Source organism: Saccopteryx leptura, chromosome 4 (genome assembly GCF_036850995.1).
Source record: "Saccopteryx leptura isolate mSacLep1 chromosome 4, mSacLep1_pri_phased_curated, whole genome shotgun sequence".
Taxonomy (NCBI): domain Eukaryota; kingdom Metazoa; phylum Chordata; class Mammalia; order Chiroptera; family Emballonuridae; genus Saccopteryx; species Saccopteryx leptura.
Genome location: NC_089506.1, coordinates 164,002,865 through 164,019,305, shown reverse-complemented (window position 1 = coordinate 164,019,305; position 16,441 = coordinate 164,002,865).

Below are 16,441 nucleotides of genomic sequence, written 5' to 3'. Positions count from 1 at the left end.
GAAATTATTGAGTCAAATGCTGTATTCATCAGCATTTCTTAATAAATAACTATAGACTGAAATATACTGCTCACAAAAATTAGGGGATAATTTCATAGCTTCATGTTCATTTAAAAATATCCCTTAATTTTTGTGAGCAATATATTTACAAAATCTTTAAAATTGAGATGTTGAATTTGTAAATAAAAAGGCTGTTAAAAGGTTGTTTAAATTACATTTAATTTAAATATATTTACATGTATTTAAAGTAAAAGATCAAGTAGAACACCTAGCACATAGTATAACCCCAAATGGTAGATATTTTTATTCCATAAGGTTATTTACACCTTAATCATTATATTCATTGCAAATATTTCTTTTTAAAAATTGTTTTCAATTTATTTCCTCTTGTATACAGTAAATTTGGTATTAAAGAATTTATGTTATAAAATCTACTTTTGCTTTTACATTACATTTCTATATTCATTTATATTTAAGAAACTTTTCCCTCAAATTTAATCAGGAACTGTCATCTACACATATTTTTAACTGTGCCTTAAACTTTTTCCAAATAAAGTAATTGTAAAGCAAGGTAAAGTAGACTAGACAATTGGTTTATGTGCTTTCCAACTATTACCTAAATTAATACTTACTACACTTCCTATTGGAGTCTCTGAGTTAAAGAACCTGAGCAAAGAAAAATTATAGCTCACAGGAATAAATTAATACTGGATCAATACTTAGCAGGCTTTGCATTTAGGACTTCTGATGCTAGCCTTCACCTTCACACGCATATTAGAAAAGGAACTGCCTATCAGCACAGAAGCTGAAAATAAAGAGGAATATGATGGCTCCTACTTTTTTAAACCATATGTTGAACACTGAATGTTGTATATCTTTCCCTATTTAGTGATTGCTAAACAAAATCTATACAAAACATTGCACATGATAGGTTTTTGAAGCCAACATAAAAAAGCAACTTACGGAAAACTAAACAGTAATCTAAAGAATTAGAGAAAAAGTTTTTTTTTTAATTTCCTACGAAAAATAAATGAAAATGCTATAAGAAGGGAAACTAGAGATAGGGCAAAAGCCACAAAAATAAGACTACAATGATTATAGAGATGTACACTCAGATGGCAGGAATCAGAAACCTAAAAGAAGAAAGGATGTTGAAAATCTAATAAGAAAATTGAAGTGCTGAAAGACCTGTTACAGCAGAAATTTATGCAATAGTGTAGAGGATAAGTTTGAGAAACTTATTAAGAATGCAAATTAAAAATACATATTTTGTTTAACTGACAAATCAGGTTCATAATTTAGTCCTAGCAGTAAAATAAATAACTTCATTGTGCATAGAAGAAATAACCAAATATACAACAAAAGAAACATTTATAAAGTGAAGAAATATTAAATATGAAAACTGGTAATTTACAAAGGCAGAGAATTTAGTTTATATTAGTTTTTAAAATGTTATAAAGAATCAGGATGGTGTTACACTTCTTCTTCCCAAATAAATCACAGAAACCATTAAAATTTTGAATAAAAATTAATCTCATTTTAAGATAGTGAGGGCCCTGGCTGGTTTGCTCAGTGGACAGAGCATCAACCTGTGTGTGGATGTCCTGGGTTCGATCCCAAGTCAGGGAACACATGAGAAGTAATGGTCTGCTTCTCTCCCCTCCTTTCCCCTTTCTCTCTCCCTTCTCCTCCCACAGCCAGTGACTGATTGGTTCGAGCATCAGCCTGGGGTGCTGAAGATAGCTCAGTTGATTTGAGCATGGGCAGCAGATGGAGTTTGCCTCAGGTAGATAGATCCCTGTTGGGGAAGTCTGTCAAACTATCTCCCCTCCTCTCACTTCAGAAAAAAAAGGAAAGAGAAGATAGTGAGACTCATAAAATCTTTATTCACAGGAGAATAATGCTTATATAATTACTTTAGAAATAGAAATTGTAACACTGTTAACTCTTCTCAAACTATTATGTGAATATCCTTCCCAAGTTAGTAAACTTGACTGACATTAACAGTCAACTAACAGGCAAATCAAAATCAAGAATTCAAAAATAATAAAGTCATAGTATCCAACATCTGATAGAAACACAAAAAACAATTAACTAAACTGAGTGAAGATTGAATGGTTATAATTATGACTAACCTGAGTGAAAAAATTCAAAGCAATACTAAAAATTATTTTATTGTATGGTTATACTTAAAACATAAATAAATCTGATCTGAAACATTTTCTAAAAGAAAATATACAGGAGGTCTTCAGGTTATAATAGTATCAACATATGATGTTTTGAGTTTATGATGCTTACTCCCATAAAAACTCTAAAAAATTGAGACATGAGTGTTTTGGCTTACACCATTAGCGTCACACTTATGGACTACATGGGTGAACTACTATAGTTTGGTTGTGCACAGTGGAAGAATATGCAGTACAGGGTGTAGTACAGTATGTTTATGTCCTTTTCCTTTTTCTGTGGGTTAGTTGTGTTTTTATGTTGTAGATTATAATTTTACTACTGTGTTAGGATTAGGTAAGTGACTTAGGCTAAGGTGTGTTTCAACTTACATCAAATTTTGGTTATGTCACTATTTTAGGAACGGAACTGTGTCCTAACCTGAAGACCCCCCACTGTATGTTTTATAGCATGGGAGATTATGGAACACAAATTTTGCTTTGTGATTTTTCCTTACATTTTAGTTTTTATCAATGAATATATATGAAAGTTTTAGTTAAAATATATGTGATTTTTAAAAAAGTAATTTTCAACAAAAACTGGTAATTAGGTTCTTTGAAAAATTAATGCATTAGCTAAATCAGAAGCTCTAGATAGATTCTTATTTATGTAATGTCAAAGTAAAATATATAAAAAATATAGACTGTTGGCCCGGGCCGGTTGGCTCAGCGGTAGAGCGTCGGCTTGGCGTGTGGGGGACCTGGGTTCGATTCCCGGCCAGGGCACATAGGAGAAGCGCCCATCTGCTTCTCCACCCCACCCTCCTTCCTCTCTGTCTCTCTCTTCCCCTCCCGCAGCCAAGGCTCCATTGGAGCAAAGATGGCCGGGGTTCTGGGGATGGCTCCTTGGCCTCTGCCCCAGGCGCTAGAGTGGCTCTGGTCGCAACAGAGCGACGCCACGGATGGGCAGAGCATCGCCCCCTGGTGGGCAGAGCTTCGCCCCTGGTGGGCGTGCCGGGTGGATCCCGGTCGGGCGCATGCGGGAGTCTGTCTGACTGTCTCTCCCCATTTCCAGCTTCAGAAAAAAAAATACAAAAAAATATATATATAGACTGTTAATAAATTTTTAGAAGAGTAAACTAAGGAAAAATATGGGGGCAGCTATTTTTTTTTATTAAATATTGATAAATTTAACTCTATTAAAAATTAAAAATCCATATCACAAGAATAATTAAAAGTCATAAGATGAGTAAATTATTTCTAATAAATAAATAAATGTATAATATCCTCAAATAGAGAATGTGCTTGGAAATTAATAATAAGTACTATGTCACCACAAGTATGTAGTCAAGAAATTATATATTATCAATTCTAGAAGAATTATAGTTAGAAGATAAATATAAAAAAAATCACCTCTTCTAGTGATTTCTAGTTAAGAAAATGTAAATTGACATTTATATAACTTTTTAAAACATAAATTTAATGGAAAATAATATTTATAATCCTTGGAGGTAACAATTGTGTTGAAAGGACTTTCTCTTTTTCCAGAGCATTTGATAATATACAGGTTGGAACAAAAGTAGGTTTGCATATGGTCATATGGAAAATAATACAATAGTTAGAAAATAATAATATAAGAAAAAACTCTTTTGTGCACTCACAACTGTAAACCTAATTTTGCCCCACCTTGCAAAGGAAAGGACATATGAGTATATTCTTTTTTAGCTTGATAAATATGTCCCAAAGAGGGAACTGAAAAATGTTTCTCATGCATATGAGTACAATTTAATATTTATATTAAAGGAACACATGATTCAAAGACACAGTATCCACCCAGGAATAAATAATGACACTTGAAGTTAACAATCCAAAAGCATTTGTTTGGGAGGAATATAATGTTGAAAAACACACTGACTTATAAAAGTACTGACAGCATGACATTATATAAAAACAAAGCAAGAGATAATTTACTATATAGTCAGTATAATTACTTTAAATACATATATAGAGATCATCAAAAAAACTTAGAGCACCAAAAAAAAGTACTGAAAATATATGTACCAAAATAGCAATAAATACTTTTTCTAAAAGGTGAGATAACAGGTGACTTTAATTAATGTATTATATTTTTATGTAGTTACAAATATGTAAATATAGTTATATATTATAAATTTCCATAAAATTCATAGATTTCTTTTCTGCATGATGTGTTAGAGATACATTGAGTTAGGAGACGTAGATTGAGTCCTGGTTCTGTTACTAAGTAGCTGTTCTATTTTGTACAAGTTACTAAAATTTTATGGAGTTTTAGTTTATTCATCACTAAAATGGAAATGATACTACATCATAGGGATGATATGATGATTAAAAAAATAAAATAGAGTTTGATGTTAGGTACTCTTACTGTTCACCAGGCACTTCACTACAAAGACCACATAAGATTTTAATCTAAAAATTTGATTTATCAAGCTTTAAGTTACAGATGCTATTTTGTAGAAATTTATGCAAATATAGCTATTGTTGTGTGTATATGTTTTCAAGTATACTTATATACACAAACACATATTGAATAGTGAAGGTAAAGACATGAGCCCTTTTCCATAATTCTTCTTCATTTTAATATCTAAACACTCAAGAATCTGTTTTTAACTATAGAGTTGAAAGACAAAGGTTAGAATTCTAGGTTGCAAATGACCTAAAAAATTTCACAAGTAATTAGTGGGGAATAATGCCAATGTTTCTGAATATTGAGTATCCCATTAGATGTGCTGTTGATTTTTGCAATGGGTTTATAGACCTATGCTTCCCCTCCAGCAGCCCATAGTTTTATTGGGCCAAGTTTACAAAAGTAATTTTTGCATTCTTACCAATTCTTGGAATAACTGAGTTGTTCATCTTCTTTATCTGATACATAGCTGAGTTGGTTGCATAAACAGGTAAGATTATATATATATCTTTATGTGTATAGTTTTGGATTTCTTTTTTTACTATTTCAGAAAAATGTCTACATTTCGGTTTATGTGTTTGTCTCCAGTTAGTGAAGGTGCTAGATAGCTGATTTCTCAGGAAACTCAGGGGTGTTAACTTTATTGCCTCTTTAGGACCAGATTATGCTAAATTCATTTCAGAGTATGAAATTTAGTATGATTACAATATAATTGCATAGTTAATTGCAAGTAAAACCTCCTCTAAAATTAGTATTTAAAGTGGAATTGCAGTCAGAAGAAGAATGAATGAAGAGGTATTGTTACCATAGTGCCTCGAGGGAGATTAGTGCCTTTCAGAGGAATGTAAATTGTGAATCAAGAAATAATCCTTAATAAATCTCCAGAGAAGGCCACCTCTATTTCCAGAAACTGTATTTCTGGTGATTAGATACTCAGTCCGCTTCATATTCTTTGCATTTGGCTAGATAATCTCTATTAAGATAGAAAAATAAGCATTCTTTCAAGATCTTTTTTTCAAGGGCTCCTTGTAATGGCATTTTCTCCTACTTTCAGTATCTTATGTTTAACAAGACTTCTCTTTCCACGTTTGCTAGGTGTGAGAACTAAGTGCCTATCATGTCCTTGTTTCTATTTAGAATTACATTCTTAGCAAGTATTTCAGTTTATCTTCCATCTCAGAGGATAACTGAATAAGCAGAGATGTGAATTACAAACAGGGTTGCTGTGGCTATGTCTTACTGTACTTGTTGATTTAATGTACTCTAGGATGGAATTTTATGTAGAGAAGTGATATAGTATTATTCTTAACTTTTAAATATTTAAATATTCCCTCTGTACTAATTAACAGTCACTTTATTACCAAACTGTTTAGACAATATGGAATTTTAATACAAATTTTTAACTTACAAAACTTTAAGTACAGAAACATCTATTTTAGAAAATAGGTTTTTCCCCTTCTTTTTAAAAAGGGGGAAACAAAGCCATTACTGTAAAGTTTTTTATTTTTCCCAATTTATAAGAAGATTATTGAAAGGCTTCCAAATATAAAATCCAGTTAAGAATTAGTCCCAGTATAATTGTACATTTCAGAAATTCTAAAGTCTTCTTGTATTCAGAAGAGGTGATTTAACTTATAGTCCTTAATGGACATCTTTCATAAAACATAGCTTTGCATAGCATTTATCAGCACTCAATATCATAAAACAAAATATATTATTTAAATAGTCTATTTTTCTGTAGCAAATTAAGTAGCTTGCTTTTGTTCTTATTTTGACTCTTTTTATTGACTAATAATAGGTAGTTGATGGATTTCCCCTGCATTTCCTGATTCCTGAAAATATCTGAATTAAATAAATTGTAGAAGATGGTGCAATTATACTGTATACTTAAAAATAAATACCCATTGTTCTCCTTTAGTCTCAGATTAAATTTATTCATGCATAGAATCATAGTATATCTACTTGGAGAACTTCAGAGATTTACTAAGATTTAATATTTATTTTATAAATAATGAAACTGAGATGCAGAGAATATCCTGTCTTTAGTTATCAGTTAGGGAGTGAACTTTTTCCTTGCTGCCACCAGTGATTGGATATTTCCTAATATCTTTTCATTCTTCAGTAAGTATATTTCACTATAATGATCACTGGACAGGAGACAGAGCCATGAGGAGCTGTATCGAGGCCAAGAAACTTACTGCTCCCCAATGTGATTTTAAGCTTTTCTTACATCGTGGCCATTTGCTATCTTCCTTTGGAGTGGGCTCTGCATGTTTTACCATGTGTGTGCACTACTAATTAAACATTCAATAATTCATTCAACAAACATTTTTCTAAGCTCTACCATATGCTTTCAATAAAAAGGGGACAGATATGCAAAAACAAGCTATAATGTCAATTAGAATAAAATGAGAGTTAAGTTAGGATTGTAGACGGAAAGGGGCTTGATTCTAATTGAGAAATTTAAAAAAAAGGGGTACTTGGCTATTTCTTATGCAGTAAGAAGGCATTTGAAAACTGAACGTAACTGAATAGACATACTAGGCTCAGCATACTACATCAACAAAAGTGTGGAGATGCTCTAATGGAGAGAGCAAGAAATAGTAGGAATTACGATTTGGTTGAGATTATTTCATGGAGTATCATAAGAGACCTTGGATTCATTGTTCTTTTATATGTGTTCCAGTCCCTTTTATTACCTATGGAGTAAATAACTTCACTTTTTGTCAGTGTTGATAAACATAGACTTTTTTCAAGTTTTGAGTATTTCCTTTAGGAGTTCCAACAATCATAAATCCATGTGTCCCATAACCTCTCAAGTAGACTGTGCATTGTGTGTCTAGTACATGGACCGGTCTGGGTGACCAGAGTTGAGGCATATGGAAATAATTCTTGGCTGTAAAATAACACAAGGTTGTCTGTCCATGAAATTATAAACTTCACTACTGAAAGATACCTTAGTGTTAGAACCAGGTATTTTATTAAGTGAAACAATTGGACAGCGTTATTTTGCCACAATCCCATTACATTGGTAGCATTACATATTTTTTGTGTTAAGAAATTATTTCTCTAGAATTCTCCTGTTATAACATTATAAAATATTTCTTCTGAAGAAAAAAATGCTCATTTTAAACATACACACACTCTTTATTTTTCTTCTTTTTCTTTCATTTTTGTTATGTTTTATTTATAGCTAACCAACATCTTGGTCCATTTAAGACTCTCACTAATTATATTTGTTTAAATGTTTATTAGTAATATAATTAACACCTCTAATGCACCATGAATTCCAAGAACTCAAATATTTCTAAAAATTTACATTTTCTATGTGCTTTTCCTGACATCCTATCTTTGGATTCTCACCCAGAAATATCATATATCCAGAAATTTATGTTTATTATTCTCTTGTCTTTCTTTAATATTTTCTGACAAACATATATAAATGCTTAACAATTATGTTGTGCAGTTTTGCCTATTTTTTTAAAACTTATTAGAGGAGGTATACTTTTATATTAACATCTTAATGTAGGATTATTTTGCAGATAATTAACTATAATTTGAAAAGAAGATATAAGCTCCTGAGGGAATAATAAAAGCCCATTCAACAAACCTGTGTGGAATAGTTAACATTTGTAGGCACTGGGGATACAAAAGACAATAAAATATAATTCCTTCTTTGAAAATTTGTGACTGTGAGAAATGAATATTAATGAATAATTGTAATAAAATAGGAGAAATAGGCCCTGGCCGGTTGGCTCAGTGGTAGAGCGTCGGCCTGGAGTGCAGGAGTCCCGGGTTCGATTCCCAGCCAGGCGCACAGGAGAAGTGCCCATCTGCTTCTCCACCCCTCCCCCTCTCCTTCCTCTCTGTCTTTCTCTTCCCCTCCCACAGCCAAGGTTCCATTGGAGCAAAGTTGGCCCGGGCGCTGAGGATGGCTCTATGGCCTCTGCTCAGGCACTAGAATGGCTCTGGATGCAACAGAGCAGCGCCCCAGATGGGCAGAGCATCGCCCCCTTGTGGACATGCTGGGTGGATCCTGGTCGGGCGCATGCGGGAGTCTGTCTGACTGCCTCCCTGTTTCCAACTTCAGAAAAATACAAAAAAAAAATGGGAGAAATACTATAAAAATATTGTAAATAAGTATGAGTATATGAAAAAGTTAACATTTTCCTTAGGTCTTTAGGGATATTTGGAAGAGCATTATAATTTGAGATACATTTCAGATTGAGGGAGACACCTGTATAGTGCTACTGAACTGGAAGTAGAGCAAATGTAAAGATATCAAGAAATTATGAAGGACTGATTTAAGGCAGAAGGAATTAAGGCTAATGGATTAGTGGGAAGGATTAGAGAAAATGGTGGATGTTATCATCAATATTATCTATACTGTAAGATAGTATAAATTCTATAAAATTTGGTGACTACTAGAAATAGCAATGGAAAACAAGTAAAAGCCAAAGACTAGATAGACTCCTACTTTGTATAACTGAATAGGGGATGGTGCTCCTACAAATAAATAAGGGAAGGAGATGGTAGTACAAATAAATGTTTTTATATTGCCTGACCTGTGGTGGTGTAGTGGAAAAGCATTCCACCGGGAATGTTGAGGTTGCTGGCTCAGAAGCTTGGGGTTGGTGTTTCTGTTCCTACATACTACCTTTCTCTCTCTCTCTCTTCTCTCTAAAATTAATAATTTTTTTTTAAATTAAGTGAGAGGTAGGGAGGCAGAGACAAGCTTCTGCATGTGCCTGACCAGGATCCACCTGGCAAGTGCTTACCAGGCAAAGCTCTACCTGACTGGGCTGTAGCTCTGTTACTTGGTAACAAACCTACTTTAGAGCCTGAGGCTGAGACCATGGAGCCATCCTCAGCACCCGGGACCAACTTTGCTCAAACCATTGGAGCCATGGTTGTGGGAGGGGAAGAGAGAGAGAAAGAGAGATGAAGGGAGGGGTGGAGAAGCAGATGGTTGCTTCTCTTGTGTGCCCTGACCAGGAATAGAACCTGGAACTTCCAGACACTGGGCTGATGCTCTACCACTGAATCAACTGACCAGGGCCAATAAATAAAATCTTATAAAAAGAAATGTTATATTTAATATTATTTTACCAATTACAAATATTTGCATCATAGATTATTTATAACATGTGCATCAGAGCAATCTGGCACTACTTATGTAATTTTAGTATACACATACCTTATGACCTGTGAACAGGTATGTGTGTGTGTAATCCATGCAGGTGTATTAATGGGAATGTTCAAGGAAGCTCATTGCAGCATTATTGTAGTGGGGGTGGCAGGGTGGGAGGCAAACTGAGTATTCATAACTTGAATCAATAAATAAAATATGCAAACAACAAAATATTAACCTATAAATAAAAGCAGTTTTTGTTGCCCTTGTTGTTGTTATAGGTCTTACATTGTGTCCTGATATTCTTTATTCTTATCACACAACTGGCCAGATGTGACTGAATTGTCTAATCCATGACTTTTGCTCATATGGAGTCACTGTGCTCTGAAATCTCATTACTGCAGAATTTCCCTGCCATTTGATGTTAGGCATAGCATGGCTGCAATCTGCCTGGAAGCTTCAGTGACTACTACAGTGGGTCCTGGCCTCACACTCATATGTCCCTCCCTTTTTTTTATAATCCAAACAGTTCACATGTAACAATCAGCATTTTTCTCTGAGCCATCTATCAGTTGTCTGGTGTCTGGTTTTTATAAAATTATCCTGACATTCACAAGGCAAATGTCCTTTGAGTTTTTTTTTTTAGACAATTAAATTTAAAAGGGTTACATTGGTCAACCAGAGTACATAGCTTTAGAAAAAACATCACATCATTTGGACAGTTGATTATGCTGTATACCTCTGTCACCTTATACTTTGTTTCTCTTTAAGCCACTCCCCTTCCCTCCTCCCAGTTCTCTCTCCTCCCTTCCCCTCCCCCTGGTAACCACAACACTTTTATCTATGTCCATGAGTCTTAATTTTGTGTCCCACCTATGTATAGAATCATATAGTTCTTAGCTTTTCTGATTTACTTATTTCGCTCAGTTTTGATTGCAGGGTAAGGTGACCCACCAGATGTGGTATTCTGCAGTTTGAAAGAAGCAGAAAATGTTTATTAACCTTTTCAAGCCCTTTCCCATGTAGGGTTAGCAGCACGATCATCCAGAATCCTGTAAGCACTTGATACCATGTCAAATCTTTTACTCTACCACATATGATTTGGCCATCCTAGACATGGTAGAGAAGCAGCCTGGTAATAAAAACCCAGTGCTATTTGAGTACCTATCTATATGTCATACTTCTTTTCCCTTTGGAAATATACTTTTACCAAACTTTATTATGGCCACTAACAGGAGAGGGCTTCATATTTCATCCTGATTTTATGAATGTTTGGACTTCAAACAGATTCCTCATTAGTTTTTATTTCTTAGATTATGATCTTGCAGACAGAACATTGAAGACAGGGCAGACTAATAAACAATGCCCCTTCAAAATGTTGAACAGCTCACTAAAGAAATGTTATACTAACAAGAACTCTCTTTTAACCTGCTTTATGCTTTGCTGTAAATGATAAACTATTAAGATCTATCAATACTAACTGCTTATTCCAAGAAAGAATGAAGATGTTTATAGAAATAGCTACATTTAAATAAACCTAAACATCTGCTCTTATTTTGGGTTAAGTTCTTAAAATAGTATGTGGTTTTCTTAAAACATGTTATTTTTCTCTTTCTCTTTTAATTTATAAAAAAAATACAAAGTGTCTATTACTAGATTTAATGTTCCAATAGCTTCAAGGCAACACAGATATCATTTTACAAATGTGAAATTTGTCACAGTGCTCAAGTACTGGAAATATCTTCATAAAGAGTTTCCTTTGTAAGCACTTGTGGTAGCTAAAAAGTTATAATTCCTATTAATATGTAATTTAATGTATACCAACATATGTCCAGACCCACAACTATTATGTCAATAAACAGAGCTAATCAGTTTAATGTGCTTTAGGCAGAAACACGAAATGGAAACAAATGTAAAGATAAGAAAAGGAGTCTTTTTCTCTTCTATTATGGAGTTTTCCCAGTGGTGACAGGCTTTGAGACATTTCCATGTGAATTCTTTTACATTTGTACCTGTCCAAAATGTCTGTTCTCAAGTTTACTCTTATCAGTGGACTATTCTGGAGTCATTTTTATTCCACTCTAATCTTCCCAGTGTATCTTGCTGCCTCTGCAGTGTCTTACTTTGCTTATGGTATGTATTCCACCATTCTTGACAGAAAGACTGAGAGTGTGGGAAAGAAGATGGGGTGGGGGGAGAGAAACAGTGTAGAGAATTAAAATAGATTTCCTGTGTTCTGTCCTTGCTTGGAAAATAAATACCCACAAGTACTATGGCTAAAAGAATTATCTCTTATTTAGGTATTTAGGAATCATGTTTAATTATGTGTTTTTGTCTGTGTATATATATGTATTGTATGCCTGAATATCTGTAGAGACAGTGTGTTGTATGCTAATCTGATATTTAAAAGTTCAGAATATATTTATTGGTATTACAAACAAATGAGAAGACTAAAAGATCATGAACTCTATAATTTTCTAGTTTTATTTGAAGGCAATGGTAATGATTGAAAATAACTATAATATAGGTAATATTTTCACTGTGCCAACTATTTTATAGATCTTACTTAAATAGTCCTCAGAACAGTACTATGACTACACCTATTTTTATAGATTATTGGATTATCCAGTTCAAGAGTTTGAGTTCCCAACCCACTTCTGTTTTTTCCCTCCAGTCCAAACCCTGGAAGAAAGGCTGTTTGTTGATAGAGTTGAGAGGCAAAAGCATCAGCAGCAAAGTAAACTTCATAGTTTGTCTATGAGATTTGGCCACAAGAGCACAGAATAGTAACTCTTGTAGTGTACACAACAATGAAGAAATTGAAAGTATTTGCAGGGCACTTCAAGGCTGGATATCTCTCTAGATGGTGCCAGACATGGCTGGGAAGAGTCTTAGGGCAGGAGTGGGGGATTGAGGGAGAGAATTCAGACAGAGAGAGAACTCTGGAGTGCCCATCCAGTAAGAACTCTATGTAGCTATAGTGACACTGAGGGTACTGGTAAAGACATCTTTCTGGCCCCTGGATGAATTTTTAATTCTCTAAGAGTTAAATTATTTTTTAAAATACAGAACATTCCCACAAGCCTTTCTAGATGCTGCCAGCATTAGTGAGATGCTACAGAAGAAAATGAAGTAACAACTACAACCTTACTGCCATGGCCATGGCCATGGCCAATTTATGACTTGAATTAAGATCTGCCTGACTCCAAAATCGATGTCTTTAAAACCATACCACATTGTTCAGAGAGCACCGATTGTATCTCTGTTGATATCTGCTATCATGGAAGGCAGATCTGCTTGGAATGTAGTAGGTAATACTCCATACTGAGAATTGGGAAAGTCTCATGAGTAGCAAAGAAGCACTTCCAAACTTTTTTAGTTTCCTAAAATCTACTGTGATTTATTCAACCAGAAAATGTCTAAATTATATCTATTTATAAGTTCTGGAGTAAATGTCATAGCAGAAGAAATAATTTGTTGTTATTTCTCCATTTCCTATAAATGATAACATACATAAAAACTCAGTATTTTTAACATTAAATCTAAATAAATGTCCATCTGTATAGATAAATAGATAGTAAGTAGATGTACAAATTAGAGATAGATAGAATATAATCTCAACCACTGGCAGAAAAGCAGAATTTCAGGTCTTACCATATAGCAGGAACAGACATTTACACTGCATATACCTGGCCAAATATACTTTTATATACTTGAGGTGAATTTTAAAATTAATATACTTATATATTTGGACCTTGGAATTACATGTTCTTTAGTACTGATAGTTGAAAGGTCTCATTTTTTATAGATTTACCCTACTAGGGTGTTATAAATTTTACTATTGCTGTTTTATTTTTCTTTTTACTCCATGTCTCCACCTTTTCACAAAAATCAAAACCTTTACTACACTGTGACTTCTATTCCCATTATTACAATCATAACCCTGGAAGAAAAAGTATAGTTATCTTATAAAAATTATCTTAAGACAGTAGACTAAAAATACAAAGATCTCATTTTGTGTAAAGAGCAAGTGGTACTTCACCATTGAGAAAATATGTCACTTTTCCTTTTTTGCATAGTTTATGGTCATAGTAGGAGCTCAGTAAATGTTGTGTTACATTGTAATTAGGAGTGTGTACTCAAAATAAATATATATGGCAATAGAACTAGACAGCTCAGGTTCCTGAGGAAAATCCAGCTAAGATGGCATACCTAGTTTATGTGTGATGTTCTAGAATACTTATTAACATATATTTCATGCAGTCTACCCAAGTTATTTGGACATACTTAAATCATTATCAAATTTACTGAATGTATTTAAATGAATACTTCAACTTTGAGACAAACATAGTCTCATTTAAATATAGATATAGAGATGATGTCATAGTAATGGTGCAGTAGGAAGCGATACCGATAAATCTCCCCCAAAACTCAACAAGATCTTCAACCAGAAACAGAAAAACCTATCCTTGGAGCCTCCAGATGTTTCACAACACACCCGAAGGTATGGTCGAGCGAAAAATTGGCTAAATATATAATCAAACCCCGAGGGAGATAGGGAGTAAGAAATGCTCTGCCTTCCTCACTAACCTAAATAGGGCTTCTTTCACTGGGAACTGAGAGTATAGAAACTAAGGTGGGCAAAGGGGGCGAATAGATCCAGGCCGCGGCACAAATGGCCAAACCAGGCTTTGGCACGAAGATCCAAGCTGAGAAAAAACTGTGACTGTGGCAACCCAGGCAATACAAGCTAACACTCGCACCAAACCCAGACAAAGAAAGACAGGCAGGGCAGCCATTCGCCCCGATCTCCTGGACGGCGCACATAGATAGTGGGCGAGAGATTCCTCCGAGCACCTTAGCAGTGGGCGCCCGTGTTATCCCACAGAGGGGCAGAGTCAGAGGCCTTTGTGTGGGCCAAAAGCGGAATCTTGGGCCGCCCCAGCACCCTGAAAAAGCTGCGCACAGGGAGGGAGCGAGAGCCAATTCCAACGCTGGAACTTTTCCGTGCGGGTGGGGGTCTCACTCAAAGTGTGAGGTAGCTGGCTTGATATCCTGGTTGGTGCACATGGAGAGTGGGAGAGATTCATCCAAGCGCCCGCCCATGTTACCGGATAGAGTGGCAGAGCCAGAGGTCTTTGAGTGGGCGGAAGCCCCGCCTGATTATGCTAGCAGCTCTGACTGACTGAGCCTTACCCAGAGCCCTGTGCTGAGTGGGAATAGAGTGGGGAGTTGCCAGCTCTTTGAGCCTCTTACTATCCAGGCAGAGGCAGCAACAACCCCATAGCTGGATTATCAGGCTTCTAATTGTGGAAGGAATGACTAGGAGAGAGGCTCCAGGAACACGGACTCTCTCACTGTCAGAGCCTATAAATGCTGAGCCTCGACAGCCAACGAGACTGAAGCACAATACATGACATCGCCTTGAGACTTATCAACTGCAAACCTCTACCTGAGCATGCCAAAGGGGCAGAACCCAGGGTAAAGTCACTGACCAGAAAGAGGGAGAGAAAAGAAAAAGCAAGAAGATAACCTCTCAAAATCAAGAATAATTCGCAGACTTTATAACCTATCTCATTTTATTATATTTCTTCGTTTGTTTCTCTAATCTTCATTCTTAATTTTTTTTTTCCTCCTCCAATTTGGTTGTTTAACTCTCTGCCGGTCTTACTCTCTCCTCTCCTTGAACTACACTACCCATAAGTGTTACATCTCCCATTATTTTTTCTTTCCTCTTCCTTTCTCTCTATGAGGGTTGCACTCCAAAACCCTTAGCTCTCTCTCTCTCTCTCTCTCTCTCTCCTCTTTTTTCTTTTTCTTCTTTTAGTAGTTCCCTCTTTTCTCTCTCTCTCTCTCTCTCTCTCTCTCTTTTCTCCCTCTATATCAGTTTCTTCCTTTCTCCTTTACGTCTCCTTTCATTCAAACCTCAATAACGAACAAATTCTCTTATCTGGGACTCAAACTTATGTTTGTGGCATTTTGGGGGTTTTTACTTCACCTTTTTAACTCACTAGCAGTGCTCCCATCCCTGACTCTCCATTTTATCTAGTTCTTGTTTTACTAAATACAATAGTAATTTTTTTTTGTTTTTTTTTTTAATTTATTTTTATTTTTTTTATTTATTCATTTTAGAGAGGAGAGAGAAAGGGAGAGAGAGAGACAGAGAGGGAGAGAGAGAGGAGAGAGAGACAGAGAGAAAAGGTGGGGAGGAGCTGGAAGCATCAACTTCCATATGTGCCTTGACCAGGCAAGTCCAGGGTTTCGAACCGGCAACCTCAGCATTTTCAGGTCGACGCTTTATCTACTGTGCCACCACAGGTCAGGCAATACAATAGTAATTTTTTAATTTCCCCCTCCTTTTTCCTGTTTCCCTCTTATTCCTTTCATCATAACTCTTAGTCAACCAACACCTAAAAGCAAATCATTTTATTCTTGACCCAAATTTTTTCCTTATTTGCTTTTTGTGGGTCCATACCCACTTTTTTTTCTTTTGCCCCTTTATTACTTCTCCCCAATTCAGGACCTCCATTACAGGCATTGTTTGTTCTATTTAGTGTAATATAATTTACAGTTCATCACAAGATTTTCTCAAGAGAGAGGGGAGAGGAGAGGAGAGGAAAAAAGGAGGGGGAGGAATAATTTCCTTTTTTTCAAATTTTTATTTTATTTTATTTTTCTTTATTTAATTATTAACTTTTTTAA